The sequence below is a fragment of the Rattus norvegicus genome, chromosome 1 (assembly GCF_036323735.1).
Source record: "Rattus norvegicus strain BN/NHsdMcwi chromosome 1, GRCr8, whole genome shotgun sequence".
Classification (NCBI taxonomy): Eukaryota; Metazoa; Chordata; class Mammalia; order Rodentia; family Muridae; genus Rattus; species Rattus norvegicus.
The window spans coordinates 117,475,922-117,496,484 of record NC_086019.1 but is presented as its reverse complement, the minus strand read 5'-3'; the positions used below and the strand labels follow the sequence as shown (position 1 = coordinate 117,496,484).

General features: G+C 39.6%; 1 protein-coding gene across 7 annotated transcripts in view; it reads left to right on the top strand.

The window, feature by feature from the left end:
• Positions 1–20,563, top strand: part of Gabra5 (gamma-aminobutyric acid type A receptor subunit alpha 5) — a 112,979-nt gene that overhangs the window by 20,940 nt on the left and 71,476 nt on the right. The window lies entirely within an intron of this gene.

Genomic DNA, 20,563 nt, shown 5'->3' with positions numbered 1-20,563 from the left:
ATTGTATTTTATAAAAATTTTATTAAGAAACTAAAAGGAGCCCATTTTTTTTGTTGTAGTTGTACAGGTTTTTCAGGGTTTGAAAACCCATTTCTTATGTTTTGATAAGATTCAAATACTAAGAATAAGTCGTAGAATTTATAATTTTAAATATTTGTCGCTCTTAATCATTCACAGACTTCAGTTAATCAGTGAATTGGCCAATGAGCAAGAGTCCTTCATAGGTTTTCGGTTTCCATGGCAAAACTAAGTAGGTTGCAGGAAATGCTTTCAAAATTATAGAAAACAAAACAAAATAAAAACCAAAAGGCTGCATTTCTTACACATACACCCTCCCAAAAATCTGTGTATCTGTGGAAACTTTTTTCAAAAATAACTTTAATTTGTAAACATATTGGAAAATAATATAGCTATTCTTATGGAGGCTGTTTTGAATTATAGGCACTCAAGAACGTGGGCATATGGTCCTGCACCTATCTTATAGCAACACTTGACTTTTAGCAAGGAGTGGTAGCAGCAAGCCTGTGACACACATCTTTTTTTTTTTGAAAGAGCAACATACTTATTTTAATTTCTTTCTTTTATATAAACTAATACATTAAAAGACAGAAATTAAAAGCAATTTCTCGTAATAAATTTTAAAAATACATCATTATTGATATATCCTAGTTGTATAGTAACATCATGCTCATGGATATGAACTTTTCTGCATGAGTGTGAGGTGTATGTGTTTGTGTAAACATGTACAAAATCTTAGTATTCCCAAAGGATTTTTATCACATTAGAATCTATAAAAAGTCCAGTTTCTAATATTATTTAACTATGTAGCATGGATTTAATGAAATTAGTCCCCACAGACTTACATTTCGTATACTTTTGTGACACACATCTTGGCATCTCATTTTCTGTCCAACTTTCCACTTTCCTCATACTGCTCTTGAACTTGTGCCTGTCAATGGACATAGCACGTGAGAGTATGTGTCTCTGAACAGTACATTCTCCACGCAAAGAAGTCTGTGGAGAAGTTGAGAAACAGCGACAAGACTAAGAACAAATCCTGGCTCAGCAGCCTGTGGAATACAGTCTGCAAGGGAACTCAATACAGCAGAGAAAGGTGCAAGATAGAATAGGAGCTCAGGCAGTCAGCGACGGGGTACTTAGCTTTGGGGTGAAGGATTGAATGAGGCTATTGTGGGAGTGACATTTTTCCATATAATAGAGACATCTACCATCTCATTAGATTATTGTCCTCGAGTCTCATTTCTGAGAGAATAGTTAAATCCAAAATATAAGCTGCACATCATAAAATGGGCAGCTTTACTCACAGCTCTGGTGCAAATTGCCTATGTGAGGAGTGGAATTAGGTATACTACAGACAGCGAGAACAGACAGAATAGGGAGTCCCTCACTGAGTCTCATTTTCAGAGTACAGACAACAAATCCTTCCACTCTCAATGAGTTCTGCTAGCCAGGTGCAGGCAAACACCTTCACATCTAATGCTCAGAGCAAATGAGGCCAGAGGAGTTTGGTAATAACCTCAGGGTCACAGAGCCATCAAAAGGCCAGCCACAATTTAAGCAATATCCTTGCTGGATCCATCACAATTGACCACTGGAACACAGCCACATTCTTACTGGATCTAGGAGAGTCCTATTAGTGTATCTTTTGAGTACCACGTCCAGAAGGAAGGGAAGCATGATGACAGAGCTGCTTGCGGCAGTAATGAGTGGTTGTTTATGCAGAGTGAGGCTGCTAATGAGCTGCAAAGTTGATAATGAGTTTTCTTTCTCTCGGTCTACAACATTTGAGAAGGGGAATAGCTCTTGGAACTGCTGTGAATCTTAGTATGCTAAAGCTGTCCGGGATGGGTTTCCACTGCAGTGATAAACACCATGACCAACAGCAAGGTGAGGAGAAAGGGGCTCATTTCAGCTTATATTTCCACTGAGGGAAGTCAGGACAGGAACTCAAGACAAGACCTGGGAGGCAAGAACTGAGTCAGACACCAGGAGTGCACTCACTGGCTTACAGTTCATAACCTTCTCACTCTGTTTTCTCATATAAGCTCTGGCCACCTTTCTGGGGTGGCACCCCAACGGTGGGCTGAGCCTTCCCATATCAATCACAAATCAAAACATTACCCCCAAAGACTTGCCTACAAAACAATCTTACAGTGGTATCTTCTCATTTTAGACTCCTTCTTCCCAGATATGTCTAAGTTTGTGTTAAGATTGCAAAAGCTAACGAGCATGTGACTGATTTAGAAAGAGGGTGAAATGACCGTACAAATCACTGTCAATTCACAGAGCACGTGCTGGTAACCAACTATCATGGGCATTTGGGGGAGCAGCTTTTGTGTTCAGTACTGAGGTTACTCAGGGGGCCTGACATTATAGCTCAGATCTTGAATTTCCTTCCTTGGCCACTATGCTAAAGAATTTACCCTCCAAGCAGCAATATTGGGCAGGGGTGAAGTCTTCAAGAGATGTAGAATATTCTTTAAGTCAGGGAGTAACTTCCCCCTTCCTCCCTTCAGCTCCCTAGCACAAGACCTGTGGTGTGGTTCCGCCGTACATTCCTGCCATTGTGTGCAGGAGTGTGTTATGTGTATTGCAACAAGACCACAGCAAGGAAGACAAGAAGTCATTCCTGCAATCTCCAAACTGTCAGACACAAAGGCCCTTTTCTCTGTAAATTGATATTTTGCAAGCATTTGTTACAGAAACAGATAGCAAATTAACACACACCATACAAAACTAGTGGTTTTCCCCTAGTGCCGCGATTCTTATGAAGTATGCACCTTGGTGATAAGAAACACCTTGGGTCATAAGAAACAGGCTATGAACATCTGTACAGATGTGTATTATGACATTGCTCATGAGACCCAACAGTAGAAGAAATATGCAATGGGCACAATTGTAAAGTAAAAATTTGTCCCCATTCTTCTGTAAGACTGTGTATCTAATTTAAAAGATGTAGTGTAAGAAGGGCATGGTGTCCTTTTTACCTAAAGGCGGACCTAGAAATACTTAAAAGCAGTAGCCACTGTCTTATAAAGTGAAGCTCCACCACGTACAGTAAAACTCAATGTGAAGCAAAGAAGTGCCTGCGCTTGGATAAGATTTTACTTACAATCCCTACCGCACCACCGGGATCTTTCTAGCCTTTGCTGATGCGAGTTCTTCAAGTGCCTGTTACCTGACACATTTATAAGGAGCCAACAGTGAATGGAGTATCTGAAAACACCTATGGGCCCTTATTTCCATGATCTAAAGACAAACTTTACCAGCAACTCTAGTAAGCCTAAGGAGAACCCCTGACGGTTCCCATTATCTTAAAAAAAAGTTACTTTTGGCTGAGAGTGTATCTCGGAGGAAAATGTGTTAGTTCAGCATGTATGAGACCCCAGGCTTCACTCTCGGCACCAACCAATGAAACACACAAGAAACACAATGATAGATTCAGAGACTTATGATGTTGTTTTAAGGGTTACATTTTAGTAGACCCATTGTAAATGAAAAGTATCCTGAGCTGAAGATGCCTTTTATTCCTTCAGACTGGTAGACAAGATTAGTAGTAGCATCTTGCAAGTTTTTGATGTTTTCCCACAAGCACAAGGCTTCTGGGAACATGGTTCTCTGTCACTCTGGAGATTTGTATTATATTTTATATTATACATTTATTATAGATTTATACAATACATTTATAGCTAGAAAAAAATTAACCAGACACTGAATGTGTGTACATATGCAAATGTAGATACCTCTACATAATCATGGTCTAAGAAGTTCAGACTGCAGTATTCTAAGCCAGGAAGGACTAATATGAAATTCAAAATACTGTTGTTCCTTCGTGTCTTATTTTCACACCCTGTTCTTATCAAATCTTCAAATCTGACATGGGAAGTAAGAGATTGTGACCAGTGATTTCTGATAGGACACCTCCAGCACACACCCTCCCTATAGTTGTGTGCCCACTGGTGGGTAGGTCACTTCTGAGGATATTTCCACAGAGATGCCCAAGGCCTTTCTACCTGGGTCACGGAATGGAGGCATAATGTCTCCAAAGACCTCGTCATCTCTCCAAGAGTGCGGCTATGACCAGCCCATGTAACTGCTTTTACTTTTCTCGATGGAGTTTTCTGACATCATGCATGGAAGGTGAGCTTGGAGGACCTCTGGTAGGCCTCAGAGCTGGACATCAAGCTGTGATTTGATGTATCTCATAAGCAGCTCGCTTGGCTATCAATTGCTGCTTTTCCTTTTCCCTTCTGCTGCAACCCCTGTACATGCATGCTCCGTAAGATAATGCTGTAAGCACCACCGTAGGGAACATAACATTGAATTATGGGCTCCTGGCTGAAGTTGTTAGTGTGTTGGGCAGAAAACCACCAGAGGCAAGAAATGAGTTATGGGAATAGGCTTGCACCACCAGAGTCCTTCCTGTCAGGAACCAGCAGCTCTTTCACCTGAGATCCCTTCAAGATCTGAGCAGGAACACTGGAGTGTTGACAGTTTTACCATTGTATCAAAGCACATGGCAGAATAGCAGCTGCCAGCATTGTCTGCGTCAAGTGTCACTCCAGTTTCCCTTTTGCCCAGTGAGTTTGCCTTCTGCTATTCTACTTTGAAGAAAGCATATTAAAAACAAAACCAAAATTATTGCCTTTAAAAAAAATCTAGTAGTGTATATTAGTTGTGTAAGATAATGGCTTTCGTTTCCACATTTTCATAACGCATATAATGTATTTTGATCATGCGCACCTCTGTCACTGTCTGTTTTTATCTCTTCTATTACAGTAAGAACATTAGGTCTTAAGACTTTTTGCTGAGAACACGGTAGAGTAAATATGCACATCAGCCCAATGCCCACTGGAGGGCAGTATATCCAAGTTCAACTCAAAGATTGGCATCATCCTTCTGGTTAAAGTGTAACATAAGGGAGCTACATATGTTATAAATATCTGATTTATAGGTAATGTATTTGAAGAGTACCATACATTTATAACCACAAAATTTTAATTGGACAGTTACATGTGTGTATGCATACACACATGTAAACATCTACACATAATATACCCCAGTGTCTAGTTATGGGACTGAAGGCAGTGCTTGTTCTACAAGAATGAGAACTTGAATTCAGATCCTAACATGCACAAAGAAAGCTCATATGTGAAGGACTTGTCTCACATCTAATCCCAGCACTGCAAAGCAAAGACAGCAAGACTCTGGGCTTAATTGTGAGACAGGGTAGCCAATTAGTGAACTCTAGATTCAGTTGAGAGACCCTGTATAAAGGAGTGATGGGGAGGGATTGACACATATCTCTGGCCTACACACACACACACACACACACACACACTCCTACCTAAACCAAACCAAACCAAACCAAAGCGGAAAAAAAAAAACAACTTATAAACTAGGGTCTGTAGAATTGGAACAGTGTTTAAGGGTACTTGTTCTAGGGGTTGGGGATTTGGCTCAGTGGTAGAGCGCTTACCTAGGAAGCGCAAGGTCCTGGGTTCGGTCCCCAGCCCCGAAAAAGAAAAGGGTACTTGTTCTTCCAGAGGACCTGAGTTCAATTCACAGAACTCACATCCATCTGTAACTCCACCTTCGTCTGACCTCCTTGGACACCAGGCATATATGTAGTGCACAGACATACATGCAGGTAAACTGATTGTACACATAATATGAAAACTGCGAACTAACAAATGCATTAGCTGAATCTTACATTTGATTTTAAAATTTGAGAAGCACAAAGCATAGTAGTAAATCAAGAGTCTAAATTAATATTTAAGAGGGTAGTATGTTATCATGTCTGTGTGTCTAACATATAGTGTATGTTTACACACACACACACACACACACACATGAGTCTCTCAAAGATTTTAAATGGCTTATTTCTTCAAAATCTAGTTTGTCTATTATGGAACATACATTGGAAACCTTTCATGTGTCTTAAATGTTTCAGAATAAAAAATTGAAACTCTGACACATTGTCTTCCATTATGTAGGTATTTCACCTTCACGAGTCTGTACAAAGGTCATGCTACTTCAGATTTCTAATTATGATAAGATATACTGTGGATTAGTTCCAGGAACTGGAAAAAAACAAGCAGATACTTTGAAGTTGTTCTCTAGAGAGTCTGCCGTCATCATTCCCACCAACATTAAAAGGTAGAGATTTCTTTAATTACTTCCTCCCATACTTTATACGTGAGGGTGAAGTGGCAGTCCTTCCATAAGATGCTCTAGCAACCAGCCTGCTTTTTAAAAAACTTGCATAGCTGTCACTCATTTTACACAGTCTAATAACATCAGATCTCTTCTAACCTTTTCTCCTGTAAGGTTCAGAGAAGCCTCCTTTTTTACTGCCCGATTTCAATGCACTCATTCTGGACCCTGGAGTCTGGAGCCTGACTTGCATCTCTTTGTTCTCATTTGCTTGTTCTCGCCAAGTAGTCACGCACCCATCATTACTCAGCTTCCCATTCATTGGCTGCTGGCTCTCCTAGACATGACTCTGAAGTCTGCTCCTCTGTCTAGTCTGCTCCAACAACCTCAACTTTTTGTACTCTGGGCTTTCAACATGCTGAGTAGCATACTGTTAGATTAGACAGGGTTCCATGTTTAAGACCTTTGAAAGGGGCCTATCACACAGTCCCAGCTCTCACATAGTAAAAAAACAAAACAAAACAAAACAAAAACAAAAGCAAACAAGCAAACAAACAAAAAAAAAAAACACAAACAAGAACACCTGCACCAAACATGACAACTTTTCTATTCAACACAACATAACAGTTATTTATCTAGTTTCACATTGCATTTTGTATGAGAAGTCACCCGTGGGTGAGAAAAAGTCTACCAGGAAGATGTGAAAGTGTGTCTTGAAGTTTCTCTTCTTGTTGTTTTTTGCTCACAAGATAATGTGTTTCATTATGACACTTTCATACATACATCATGGTACTTATTTCCCATACTTGTCACCCAACTCTCCTCCCTCTCCACCCTCACTTGTCCTCTTCCTCCCCACAAATATTCCCTATTCTGCCTTCATGTGACCCGTGTGCATGTACAGATGGGTGAATCTGAGTCTAACATGTGTAAGACAACTTACGTTATTTTGCCTCTCTCCCACACCCACGTTCTTTCTTGTTCCCCTCCCTAACTACCCTTTTTGAAGTTTTTTATTTCATAGTTCCTTTTCTAGTAACAACATGCATTACTACACAACACACATAAAACAATACCTGTAGCATTTGTCTTTTTGAGTTTAACTTACTTTGATCCAATTTTCCTGCCAAGGATGTCATTTCATTCTTCTTGATGAAGAAATAAATAGTCCAGTATATATCTATAACCCACTTTATTGATCCATTCATCTGTCAGTATACATCTAGACTGGTGCCATATCTTGGGCATTGTGAATAGTACTTCAGTAAAAATGGATGTGACCATATGGATGTGGTCTGTTGACTTAGAATTCCTTGGGTATATTCCATTTTTAGTTTCCTGAGCACCTTCCTCACTGATTTCCATAGTGGTGCACAAATTTACACCCTTACTAGCAGTGACTCTATCATCTTTCCTTGCAGACTTATAAGTATTTCTTGTAATTTGTTTTTTTCATAGCCCCATGGCTGGTATGTGATGAAATTCTAGAATATATTAAATTTGCATTGCCCTAGAGACTGAGAATTTTCAACTTTTTTTTCTTCAAATATTCTGTGTGCATTTATATTGCTTCCTGTGAATGCTATTTATTCAATTCATTTACCCAATTTATCTTATAAACTTTATTTTCATGACTCCACAGCATATATGTGTAATATAATTTGGTTATACTCTCCCCCATTATTCTTTCTTATTCACTTCTGCCTCCAATCAGATCCCTCATTGCCAAGAAGCCCCTGCTGCTTCCATGTCTGTGTCCTACTGTAGTTAGGGTTTCTTTTGTGAGCGTGGGTAGGGTGGTAGGGTGTTACTTGCTTAAGCTACCAAATGAAGAATATGACTCCCCCACCTCCATCAACCATGAACTGCCTCAGGGAGGGCCAGGGTTTATGAATTTTCCCTTGATCTATGATAGAATGCTGACGAGGATGAGCCCAGTCTTCTGTTGTTGTGAATTCATGGATTCAATACCTATGTCATAGCCAAAAGATAGTTTTGCAAACACTCCTTCCCATCCTCTGTCTTTTTGCCTTTTTTCTAACTTCTCCTTAGCAGTGTTTCTTGAGCATTGGAGGGGTACTCTAGATGTTCAGTTAGGGTCGAGCACTCCATAGTCACTTTTTCCCAGTGCTCTCATCTGTCAGGACTCTCTGCTCTCACCATTGCCCACTTCGAGAATATGCTTCTTTAACCAACACTATGCATAAGTAATGTAAACATGAACATTTAGACGGCTGTTTGACACCATGCTCATACAGCAAGACAGCAGTAGGTTTTCCCATAGGGCCTATGATGCCCATAGCCATGGATTTTGGACCAGTTTTACAGATCTGGGCATGAATTCCTCCTTGGAGTAATAGAGTCCTCCCACTCAATTCACAGCCAAGAGCAATAGCAGAAAGTTTGGGGAGGGTCTGTGAGACCCACCTGACAGACAACTCAAAGGTACTTGACACCTAGCTTTTTACTTCAGTCTATAGTTTCTAAAAGGCACTACCACCACCCCTCATTATAGGCTAACTCCAGCTAAATTTCTTTTTATATATTTAGACATATTTTAGGAATTCATTGTAATAGGTTTCCATATGGCATATTCAGTGGTCTTTAGTGTTAGTCATTCTTCCCCCTACACCTTCTTCTCTCACCATCCATCCTGCAGCCCATTTAACTCTTCTTATGCCATCATTCATCCTTCTCTCTTTGTACCACCAGGGTTTTATTTCCTTTACTTTGATGTCCACCAGTAGCCTTCTACTGTTTTCTGTGTCCTATGGGTGTGCCAGTTTAGACACATTTATCCAAACAACCAAAGCAATCAGCATTTGGAACTCTGGGTCAGGGTTGCTTCACTTGAAGTGATGATTTCCAGCTTCATCTGTTTACCTGCAGATTTCAGTATTTTGTTTTTCTTTACAGCTGAATGATGGTCTGTTGTGTATATGTACCAATTTTTCACTGTAGTAATCTTCATTATCCATTTACTAATTGGAAGACATTAAGTCTGTGTTTTGTGCCTACTGTGAATGGAGCAGAGATGAGCAAGAATCAGCAAGTATAGCTACAGGAGGATATGAAGATGCTATTAGATGTATGCTCGGGGGTGGTAAAGCTGGAGTGTGTGGTAGATAAATGTTTAGCTTTTGGAGGAATCCCCCTGGAATTTCATAGTTGCTGTAACTGTTGGCAATATCAACAGCCATAAAAAAGTGTTCCCCTTTCCCAGAATCCATGTCAGCATATATTGATTTTTTTGTTTGCTTATTTGTTTAATATTAGCTTCTCTACCTGATATAAAATGAAATCTCAAAGTTGTTCTAATTTGCATTTCCCTAATAGCCAAGAATATTTAACACTTAAAAATATTTCTCAGCCATTTGTTTTTCTTTCAAGAATTTAAAGTTTCTCAATCATGTTTTTCTTCCCAATATCTGGAATTTCCAACGATAATCATTTTATTTTATTGACAGCAGACTTTCTACTTCAGATTATTTAGGTATCTTACAGCAAGAACAATTGCATAAGATATTTTATTAGATAATACCATAAATTTCTGAGGCACATGAAATTATAATTACGTCAACATCTGATCCCATAGCTTACTTCTTACAGATGTTTGCTGAACTATACATGGACATAACTCAAAAGTTAAATTCTGTGTATCAGTGATAACTGAGACTAATGCTTCTAGTGAAGATTTCAAGAATCATATTAAACAGGGTTAGGGAGAGTGGCCACCCTGTGTTTGTTCCTGATTTTAACAGAAATGCTTTGAGTTTTTTCTTCATTCAACCAGATGATGGATGTTAAATTGCTGTATAGCGTCTTTATTATGTTGAGATGACTTTCCTTTATCTCTAGTTTCCCTAGGACTTTTAGCATGCTGCAATGTTGCATTTTGTTAAAAGACTTTTCATTTGAGATTATTATATGATTTATGTCAATGAATCTATTCATGTGATAGGTTCAATTTATTGATTTAGATAAGGCAGACCAACCTTTTTTTTTTATCTTTATTAACTTGAGTATTTCTTATTTACATTTTGATTATTATTCCCCTTCCCGGTTTCCGGGTCAACATCCCCCTAACCCCTCCCCCTCCCCTTCTATATGGGCTTCCCCTCCTCATCCTCCCCCCATTACTGCCCTCCCCCCAACAATCACGTTCACTGGGGGTTCAGTCTTGGCAGGACCAAAGGCTTCCCCTTCTACTGGTGCTCTTACTAGGCTATTCATTGCTACCTATGAGGTTGGAGTCCAGGGTCAGTCCATGTATAGTCTTCGGGTAGTGGCTTAGTCATTGGAAGCTCTGGTTGGTTGGCATTATTGTTCATATGAGGTCTCCAGCCCCTTCAAGCTCTTCCAGTGCTTTCTCTGATTCCTTCAACGGGGGTCCCGATTTCGGTTCAGTGGATTGCTGCTGGCATTCGCCTATGTATTTACTGTATTCTGGGTGTGTCTTTCAGGAGAGATCTACATCCGGTTCCTGTCACCCTGCATTTCTTTGCTTCATCCATTTTATCTAATTGGGTGACTGTATATGTATGGGCCACATGTGGGGCAGGCTCTGAATGGGTGTTCCTTCTGCCTCTGTTCTAAACTTTGCCTCCCTATTCCCAAGGCAGACCAATCTTGTGTTTCCGATATGAAGCCAACTTGTTCACAGAAGATGATATTTATGGTATACTTGATTTCAGCTTGCAGATATTTTATTGAGAATTTTTCTGCCCAGGGTTCAGCTACGATATTGATTTATAATTATATTTTTTATTGGGTCTTTGTTTTAGGTACCAGGGTAATACTGACTTCTTAAAGAAATTGAAAGACTTCCTTTCTATTTCTATTTTATAAATACGTTGAGATTAATGTCAGTTCTTCTTTGAGGAGTATATAGAATTGTGGATTGAATCCATCTGGGCTGTTTTAACTGGGAGAATTTTTTTTTCAAGTTGTTACCACATAATTAGTAAAATAAAATATAACAACTGCATATAATGTAGGTTGTTAAAGTCAAGATCATATTATACTGCACTAGCTTTTAAGAGGGCTGTTTTACATTACATACATATAGATTAGCTGGGATATTTTTAAATATTGCTTTGGTCTCATTTTTTGATATATGTCTATTTGAATTATCTACCTCATCTTAATTTAATATTCATATGTTACATGCATTTAAAAATTCAATCATTTCTTTTAGATTTTCCAATAAATTTTAAAGTATGTTCTTATGATTGATTCTCTGATTTAGTGTCTATTGTAGTGTCTTCCTTCTTATCTCTAGTTTGGGGCCTACCTGTCCTCTCTTTACCTCTCCTCTCTCCCTATCTGGTTAATTTGACTAAAGTTCTGTCAATCTTGTCAAAGAACTTTAACTTTATTTCACTGTTTTGTTAAAAAAATCTATTTTATTAATCCCTAACCTTCATTGTGTCTTACTTTCTATTTTTTTTGGGGGGGTGCAATTTGTTCTTGGTTTTGAAAAGGTCTTCGGGTGAATCATAAAGTTTTAAATTTGATATATCTTAAACAATTTTGCTATAACATTTCCTCTTAGGACTATCTTCACTCTTTCCCATGAATTTTCATATTTTCTGGATTCATTTTCATTCAGTTCTACAAGATTTCAAACTTCCTTTTTGATTTCTTTCCTGACCCAATGATCATTCATAATGTGTTGTTTAGCTTTCATGAGTTGATCTACTCTCTGTAGTTACTATTGTTGAGATCCAAATTTGTTCCATTGTGGTCGGATAAGATAAAGGATGCTATTTTGGTTTCCTATTTTTGTTAAGAGTTGTTTTGTGTCATAATATGTAATTGACGTCAAGGAAAATTCCATGGGCTGCTGAGAAGAAATTAGTGTATTTAGTGTTTGGATGAGGTGTTCTGTAAAACGTCTGTTAGGTCCATTTGATTTATGATGTAATTTAACTCCAGAGAATCTCTGTTTGTTTTTTTTTTTATTTATTTTTGTAGATGTCATGTGTATTGGTGAGCCTCAGGTATTGAAGTCACTCATTATCACCATGTTGGATATACTCTGTGCTTTTACATTTGTTTGCTTTGCTTGTATGGAATTAGGTACCTGTGTTTGGTACATATATGTTTAGGACTGTAATATGCTCTTCATTGATTCATTCCTTCAGTGAGTATGAATTGCGCCTTCTTTGAAGACTTTTTTGTCCCGTGTAAGAATAGCTATGCCTGCTATTTCTTGGTTTCATATGCTTGAAAGTGCACTTTTCCAATGCTTTAACCTTAAAGCGGTGCCTACCATGTATGGTGAGGTAAATTTGTTGGTGGCAAGAAAAAGATGGATCCTGTTCTATAATGTAGTCTGCTGGTCTGTGTCTTTTTATTGAGGGAACTGGGACTGTTAATTTTAAGATTTATTTTGAATGATGTCTCTTAATTTGTGTCATCTTATTGTCTTGTGGTGTTTCTTAGATCTTTTCTCTTGAACTCTTCTGGAATTACTAATTTATGTGTGTGATCTGTTTGTGCTTGTCTTTAGATCCAAGTAGTCATAAGTTTCTTTATCTATTGTCATTTGAAATGTTTTGATTTTACCTTTAATTTTAACAGTTAGTTTGGTTGAGCACAATAACTGAGTTCATAAATGTGGTCTTTCAGAACTTGGAATACATCCTTTCAGGTCTTTTTAGCTTTGTACTTTTTGTCTAATAATCAGCAGTTACTCTGGTGACTCTCCCTTATAAAGTACCTTGACTTTTCTGTCTCAAAACCTTTAAGACCCTTTATTTGTTTTTTAATGTTTTAACTACAATATGTTATAAAGATTTTCTCTTTTGCCCCCATCTCTTTGAAATTCTGTAGATATCTTGCACCTGCACGGGCATTGTTTTCCTCTAAGTTTGGGAAAATTTCTCCAATGATTTTCATGAAAATATCTCTATCCCTTCACTATGATGTTTTTCTCCTTTTATCTGCATCTGACATCTATGCCTTTTTATGGTGTCCCAAATCTGTGCCACTCCATGTTCATATTTCTTTTAGAAATTCTTCTATACCTTTAATGAGTGATCCAATTCCTCTATCCTGTCTTCTGTCTCTGATTCGCTGATTTCCACATGATCCATTTCATTGGTGAAGCTTTACGCTGTAGAGGCAGCATAGATCAGACGCTGAGCATGAGGAGGCCCCATGGCCAGTGACGAGAAAATAAACTGTGATGTTACACATGAGCTCAATTTCAGTTCTCATATCTGAACATTCTTTGTGGAAATATTTAATCTCAATTGGAGGCTTCTACCTCACTTTTGATCAATAAGTTCCTAAATAAAAGCCACTCAACTTTGATTAATAAGCCTTTATCAGCACTAGAGCTGGGCAGATATTTTCCCTTGAAGATATTAGAATCTATTTTTCCACCAATAACCCCAAATGATAATTGGCTACTCTTAACTTCATTTGGCCAGCTCTCATGGTCTTGCTTTCATGCCTCAATGAATCCATAGCATCTTCTTCTCTTCTTTGTGGTTCTCAGACCAAAACACAGAGAACCTTAATCCTAGCCCATCTCAATTTTGCCCAGCTATAGGTGGCAGACATCTTTATTACCAATCAGGGACAACTTAGTGAGCAAGGTCCCAGAGTCACTTGGGTCTACCTGCAGATTCTCTTGTTCTTTGCCTCAACCAGACCTTGGGGTGGGGCGGGGGCAATATTTAGCATTACAACACAGCAAAGGAACAAACCTAAACATCACATACAAATAAGTATGTTCAGTATGCAAAGAAAAATAGATTATTTCGTTTTGACAATTGGAACTCTAGTTTTATGTTGTAGACTATTTTATTTCCTTTTGTTCTATCTTTCTCTGTTCTCCACACCCTCCTTTCTCTTTTCTCTGTCCTTTTTGAATACATTCAGTCTTCATTGAATTGTTAGAACATACTTGAAACATTCTCTTTGTTTGCTATTTCTTCTAAGGACTTTTCATTAGGTACTATCATTTTGGAATTAATGATTTGTGAAGGAGATATGGTGTCTTTATTTCTTAGGATGTTTCTCATCTGTACTAGAACTTGCAAATATAGAGTTAGTTCATCGTTGAGCTTTTCTTTTAGATTTTAATTTGGAAATGGTAAGTCCTGTTTTTGCTTTCAGTGGTGGGCTTTGCAGTATTCAGTGTGAGAAGAATTCCTGGTAGGGTAGATGGTTTGTTTCTCTCCAAGGAGCTGGTGTTTGGGGCTAGAGTTTCTATGGGGTCTTTCATTGGATACCAGGTATTGCCTTGTTCGTTAAGGCTTCTTGCTTACGTCTGCAACCTTTGCTGTGAGTTGTGGAACTTGACAGTGACTGTGGTCCTTAATGAGAGTCAGATCTGAAACCCACTCTGAGTCTTCCGCTGAAGCATCACAGACCACTTCCTTTGTGGGGAGGGTCTGTTCATTGAAAAACTATTGCTGCTTCAATTGGCTATTTGCTATAGATCTGTCTAAATCATTTATAATCTTTTTTTAATTTTGGTAGGTTATAAAAGGGAGTTTACACATTTCTTTTAGACTGTCCACTTTGTTTTCAAAAAATGTGTTTGCTAATGATCGTATGGTTTTCATTGCTGTCTTTTACAATGGAATAGCACGCTAAATTTTAACAATTTCGGTTTATTCTCTTTTGGTTAATTTGTTTCTATTTGTGACATTTGGCTTTATGGGTCTTTGAGGTTTTCTTTTCACCTTCATTTTATTATCTTCTGACTGGTCTTCCTAATTTCTTACTGCTTACTACCTTAAGTTCGGCTTACATTTTGTTTTCATCTTTACTAACTTGGGTATTTCTTATTTACATTTTGATTGTTATTCCCTTTCCCTGTTTCCGGCCCAACATCCCCCTAACCCCTCCCCCTCCGCTTCTCTATGGGTGTTCCCCTCCCCATCCTCCCCCCATTGCCGCCCTCCCCCCATAGACTAGTTCACTGGGGGTTCAGTCTTGGCAGGACCAAGGGCTTCCCCTTCCACTGGTGCTCTTACTAGGATATTCATTGCTACCTATGGGGTCAGAGTCCAGGGTCAGTCCATGTATAGTCTTTAGGTAGTGGCTTAGTCCCTAGAAGCTCTGGTTGCTTGGCATTGTTGTTCATATGGGGTCTCGAGCTCCATCAATCGGCTTATATTTTTTACACTACCTTGAAGTGCATTATAAATATTTACTCATGATCTTCCTGGCTTTTATTTTGCTTTATTTTTAAACATGTTCTCACTGTGTATGCAGCCCATGTTTAAATTAATGACAACTTTCCTGGCTCAGCCTCTCTACTGCTAGAATTATAAGCACGGAACTGGAACCCCATGTTCCCCTTGATGCATGATTTTTATTGTAGGCATTCATAGCTATAAATTTTTCTCTTAAGAGTCCCTCTAATTTGCTATTAAAAAGTTCTAATAAGTGTACTTTCGCTTAAATTTAATTCTAGGAAGTTTTTCATTTACTTCTTGACTTCTATGAGTCACATTTCACCAAACAGTGTAATACTGAATCAGTAAATAGTCATATAGTTTCTGACAGCACACGTAAGTAGGCAGGCAAATATATACACATATAAAATTATACAAATGCATAAAGACACACAGACACACAAAAATACAAACATACAATATACACAAACACAAAACCATACAGAACACAAATGTGAATCTTATTTCATTCACAAATCTGCTGAATGATGAGTTTCTTCCAATTATGTGAAGATTTGAGCTTATATTTAATAAAAAATATGCAAACAAGGAAATTCTAAGAATACACCCCCCCACACACATATATTTGTTGCTCTGAAAAATATGACTAGAATTCTTCTGGGTGTGTTGTGATTCCATAGTCAGTGCATCCGTTCAGTGTAGCCCATGAGTGCTCTTGGCATTTGGAAGGATGCACAAATGGACTGTTCCTCCTTGTTTGTCTCCCTATACCTGTCCCCTCTCCAATGCTATGGGTCATCTCAGTCCTAATGTGCTGCTCTTGCCTGGTGTCATCATGTCATCCCCTGGTTATTGAGGATCTTCTTAAACAGAGCTACCTATTATATAGGGCTGCAACCCCCAAAGGTTCTGGGGAATGTCTAGTGGGAGAGAAGATGGTGGGCTGCGTGCTGAGTCCCAAGCTTGTGAGAGTTTCTGCTTCAATCTTTCATCCCAAGCTTTAGAAGAAAATGACCTGGCAAACAGTTCTGTCTGAATGAAAGGAACCATTTGATCTGGTCTCTTGCTAACTACAAGACCTTATATAGTTTTGTTTTGCACGGGATGTTTCGACAAATACAAACTCATGGTAGAATTTGTGACAGCATTGTCTACATCCAAGGATCAACAGATCATGTAAACTGTAGGCATACATCTATCTGGGAAAGCCAGTAGGCCCCTGTTCTGCAGAAACCCCAAGAAACTTGGGTAGTGAACTTTAGTTAGACAACAGGGCTGAAAATCACAGCCACTAGATGGTGCTATGAGTACATACATGGAGGGGAAAGTAGGCCAGAGAAGGGAGTCTGCTGCTGAGCAAGCATCCACGCAGGGCTTTCAGGGGAAATAAGATGCTGGCTGTCTGGAGAGCTCCTGAGGGAGCCAGCTGTGGTCATCACTCATGTGTGGCTGGAGTGTGACTGGGAAAGACAGGGGCAACACCAGAGTTCTGGGCCAAGGTCAAAGGTTGCTAAAATATCCTAACTTCCCATCCTGTTGAAAAAAATGAGTAATCGGGCCTCATGAATTTACTAAACTAAGGACGTGGCTAGGCTTTTAGTAGTTAGAAATTGATGAGTATATGTCATACATAGCCCTGTCTGCACTCCATCCATGCCTCCTGAGCCTGAGATGATCTATAAATGTCAGCCAAATGATGGATGGGGGGTGGAGTGGCTGTGAGATTTTGAAATTTATCTGAAAATGACTAAGTATGCCCCTGATGCTGATGAAGAGATATATTACAGAGTCCCACATGCATCCCATTTCTCAAAAAATTTCAAATAGTAAGTTTTTTTAATGGTTTTTCTAGATGCAGTACAGACCAGTCTTCTATAGCATTTAAAAAGTAAAGATGCGGTTAGATGGCTTGGTGGTTAACAGGGTGCTCTACTCTGGCTGAGAACCTGAGTTGGCTCGTAGGATCTACAGTAAACAAATGACAACCTCATGTAGCCCCAGCCTTTGAAACTGTGGAGAATCTGAGGCCCTCTTTTAGTCTATGCGAATGCTTGCACTCAGAGGTACATACCCATAGTTCACTCCAGCCCCTCCCCAGCAGCACACTTTTTTTTTTAAGGAGTAAAATCAAATCATAAATCTTAAGAAACTAAAGAGAGATGAAATCAGTGATTCTGCTCTCCAGGGTATTTGCCACACGTGATGGTTTGACTATGTTTGGCCCTGGGAGTGGCACTATTAGGAAGTGTGGCCTTGTTAGAGTAGGCATGGGCTTATTGGAGAAAATGTGTCACTGTGGGAGTGGACTTTGAGCTTCTCTGCTCAATCCCTTCCTAGTGTGGAAGAGACAGCTTCTTTCCTGGTTGCCTTTGGATCAATATGTATAACTCTTGGCTCCACCAGCATCATGTCGGCCTGCATACTTCTATGCTTCCCACCATGATGCTCATGGACTGGGCCTTTGGAACTCTGAGCAAGCCCCAATTAATTGTTGTCCTTATAAAAGTTGCCTTGGTCATGGTGTGTACTCATAGCAATGAGACTCTAATTAAGACACTGTATTTCAAGCAGCCAGTAGCTAGATGTGAGCGGTATTAGGCAGATCATTCAGGGTAATTCATTTCAGTCCACCACGATCTATTGGAAATTCAGGCAGATTTGAGAATCAAGCTCTGATCATGACCATACATACCTATCACAGGCGGTAGTCTCAGTGGCTTTGTGCTAGTCATGTGAGCATACAAAGAGCCAAACAGCTGAGAATCAAGGGACGTTTTAGGCTTTGGTGGCATCTTAGAGTACTTTGAGGAACATTAAAGCTTCTGTTAGCATGAAGAGACTTTCTGAAGCATTTCAAACATGAGTGTGGCCAAACAAACTCTGAGTACATTCATAGACAGCTAACAGAAAAATAATACATGGCTAACTTCTATTATTGAAGTTTGATTTCTTTCCAGCGGAAGCTAAATTCTTCCACAGTACCCTACACAGTGTTAGTAAGGCTGGTCAAAGATCATGGGTTGTTTCTGACTGACAGTACTCAAACACAGTAGGGGAACAGGAGATGCCCTTAGAGCTAGCCGAGGCCAGCAACAGCTTCCAGGAATGAGCTGTCTGTTATCAGGCCCAAGAGAAAACATGGCCTTGAATACATAAGAGGAGACTAATCATGGTTGTTGGGAACGCTGCACCACTGAGATATGTGCAGGGTAGGCTGGTGAGGGAAAGCATCAACACTCACTGTGTTTGAAGCAAAGAACCTGCTGTTTTGTGAAGATAATGGACGGTGGGATCACCATCCAAGAGTCAGCCATTGGAGACTATGCTTCCAGACAAGAGAAGAGGGCAGACTCCATGGGTGTAGGAGAAAGGGACCTTGTCTGCTCTTTAAGGAGCTAACAAGATTGGTCAAGATGGGAAGCAGTCAGTGATTTGGAGGTGTTAAAAATAATTCTGGCTTTAAAATGTTGTCATTCCCCCTAGGTAGTGCCTGGAAAGGGGAAAAGGAATAAGCAGGGACATTTGAAGGCTGCCAGGGTTTCACAGTGAGTGACAGAAATGAATTCTGTTCTAAATTTTACGAAGATTTTCTTCGAGACAGCTAAATGAAACTGTCTGAGAAAAGAACATCCCAAGTAACATTTGTGTTTGACTTTACAGAGAGAGCACTGTAAGATAAATTTCCCTGGGTACTGACCTACAGAGACGGAGCCCTAGAAATGGGGAGGGGGTCATAGGCCCTTTGGGTAGGTACATGTAATAAGTGACAAGTGCTAGCCATTCTGAGCAACGCATCTCTGTGTCTACTGTGTGCCATCAGCTCAAAGTACACATCCTGTTCTACCCAGCTGTGAAACCTAACATGCTCAGAATACTGGAAGAAAGCCCTTTTGTTAACTTTCCCTGTTCTGTTCTTTGATGGTGCACCATTAAGCTTGAGAACATATCACTGAGGATGGCTATAATAGGAGCTGGTGAGTGTGAGTATACAGGTAGATAGATGAGTATGAACGGGTATGCAAGGTACATAGGAGAGTGAGTAGTATCATATATATGAGCGTTTGGTGTATGGAATATGGTATATTTTTCGTAAGAAGTATGGCAGTGTGCAGACAGACATGGAGTTGGAGAAACCAGAGTTCTATGTCTTTATCCGAAGACAGCAGAAGGAGACTGTTCTGCTGGCAGCCAGAAAGAGAGTCTAATTCCACCCTGGGAGGTGGTTAGACATAGCAGAACTCAAAGCCCACCCCCACAGTGACACACTTGCTCCAACAAGACCCCACCTCATAATAGTGCCATTCTCTATGGGTCAAGAATTCAAGCACACGAATTTATAGGTGCCAAACCTATTCAAACCACCATATATGGATATATGGTAAAGTCTACAACTTTGTAAAAATCTCTCTCTCTCTCTCTCTCTCTCTCTCTCTCTCTCTCTGTGTGTGTGTGTGTGTGTGTGTGTGTGTGTGTGTGTGTGTGTTGATCTGCCTAATTGTCAATTCATGTTAAAAAAAAGTAGTGTTTCCCTGGGACACTGGTTTAGCTGCCTCTCTACCCTGTTGTTGCTGCCTCGGCCCTTTACATCCACCCTTTCCTTGCTCCCTAGTCCTTACTCTATCCATTTAGTCACATTGCAGTTTCTTACTCTGAGCCTGTCTGAGAGCAGCTGCCTGCCCAGCTGTCAGGTCACAGTGATGATGGGGCATGCTGAGGATGCAGTAATGAATGAGGGGCAGTGTGAGTTCATACGGAGACAGCTAGGCTGGAATGAACAATGACCTGAGGAAACAGCTACCAGAGTGTTCTGGACATAGGGACCAGCAAGTTCAGAAATACGTACAACCTAAGGAATGAATATGAAGTTATGTAAAGTGTTTACCTGATAGTGTTGCTAAGAATTGATAAGAATTAGTCAAAAATGAGACATAGTATATAAAAAGTAACCCAGGGGGTCTATATACAGGTGAGAATAGGTAGTAAAAATCAACACAGGGAACCCTGTGTGCAAAATGACAGTAGGTAGTAAACAAACAAACAAACAAAAAAAAAACAACCCAGAGAACTCTGTGTGCAGGGTGATCATAAGATACATCATACGATAAAAGGACTCCTGCTAAGCCAGACATGTCCTCATGCTCAACTCCTTTTCCTCGGAATTCTGGGGAGTAGCCACAACTGTAAGCAGACTTAGACTTTTCAAAAGCTCCCTTTATCTGGAGGCA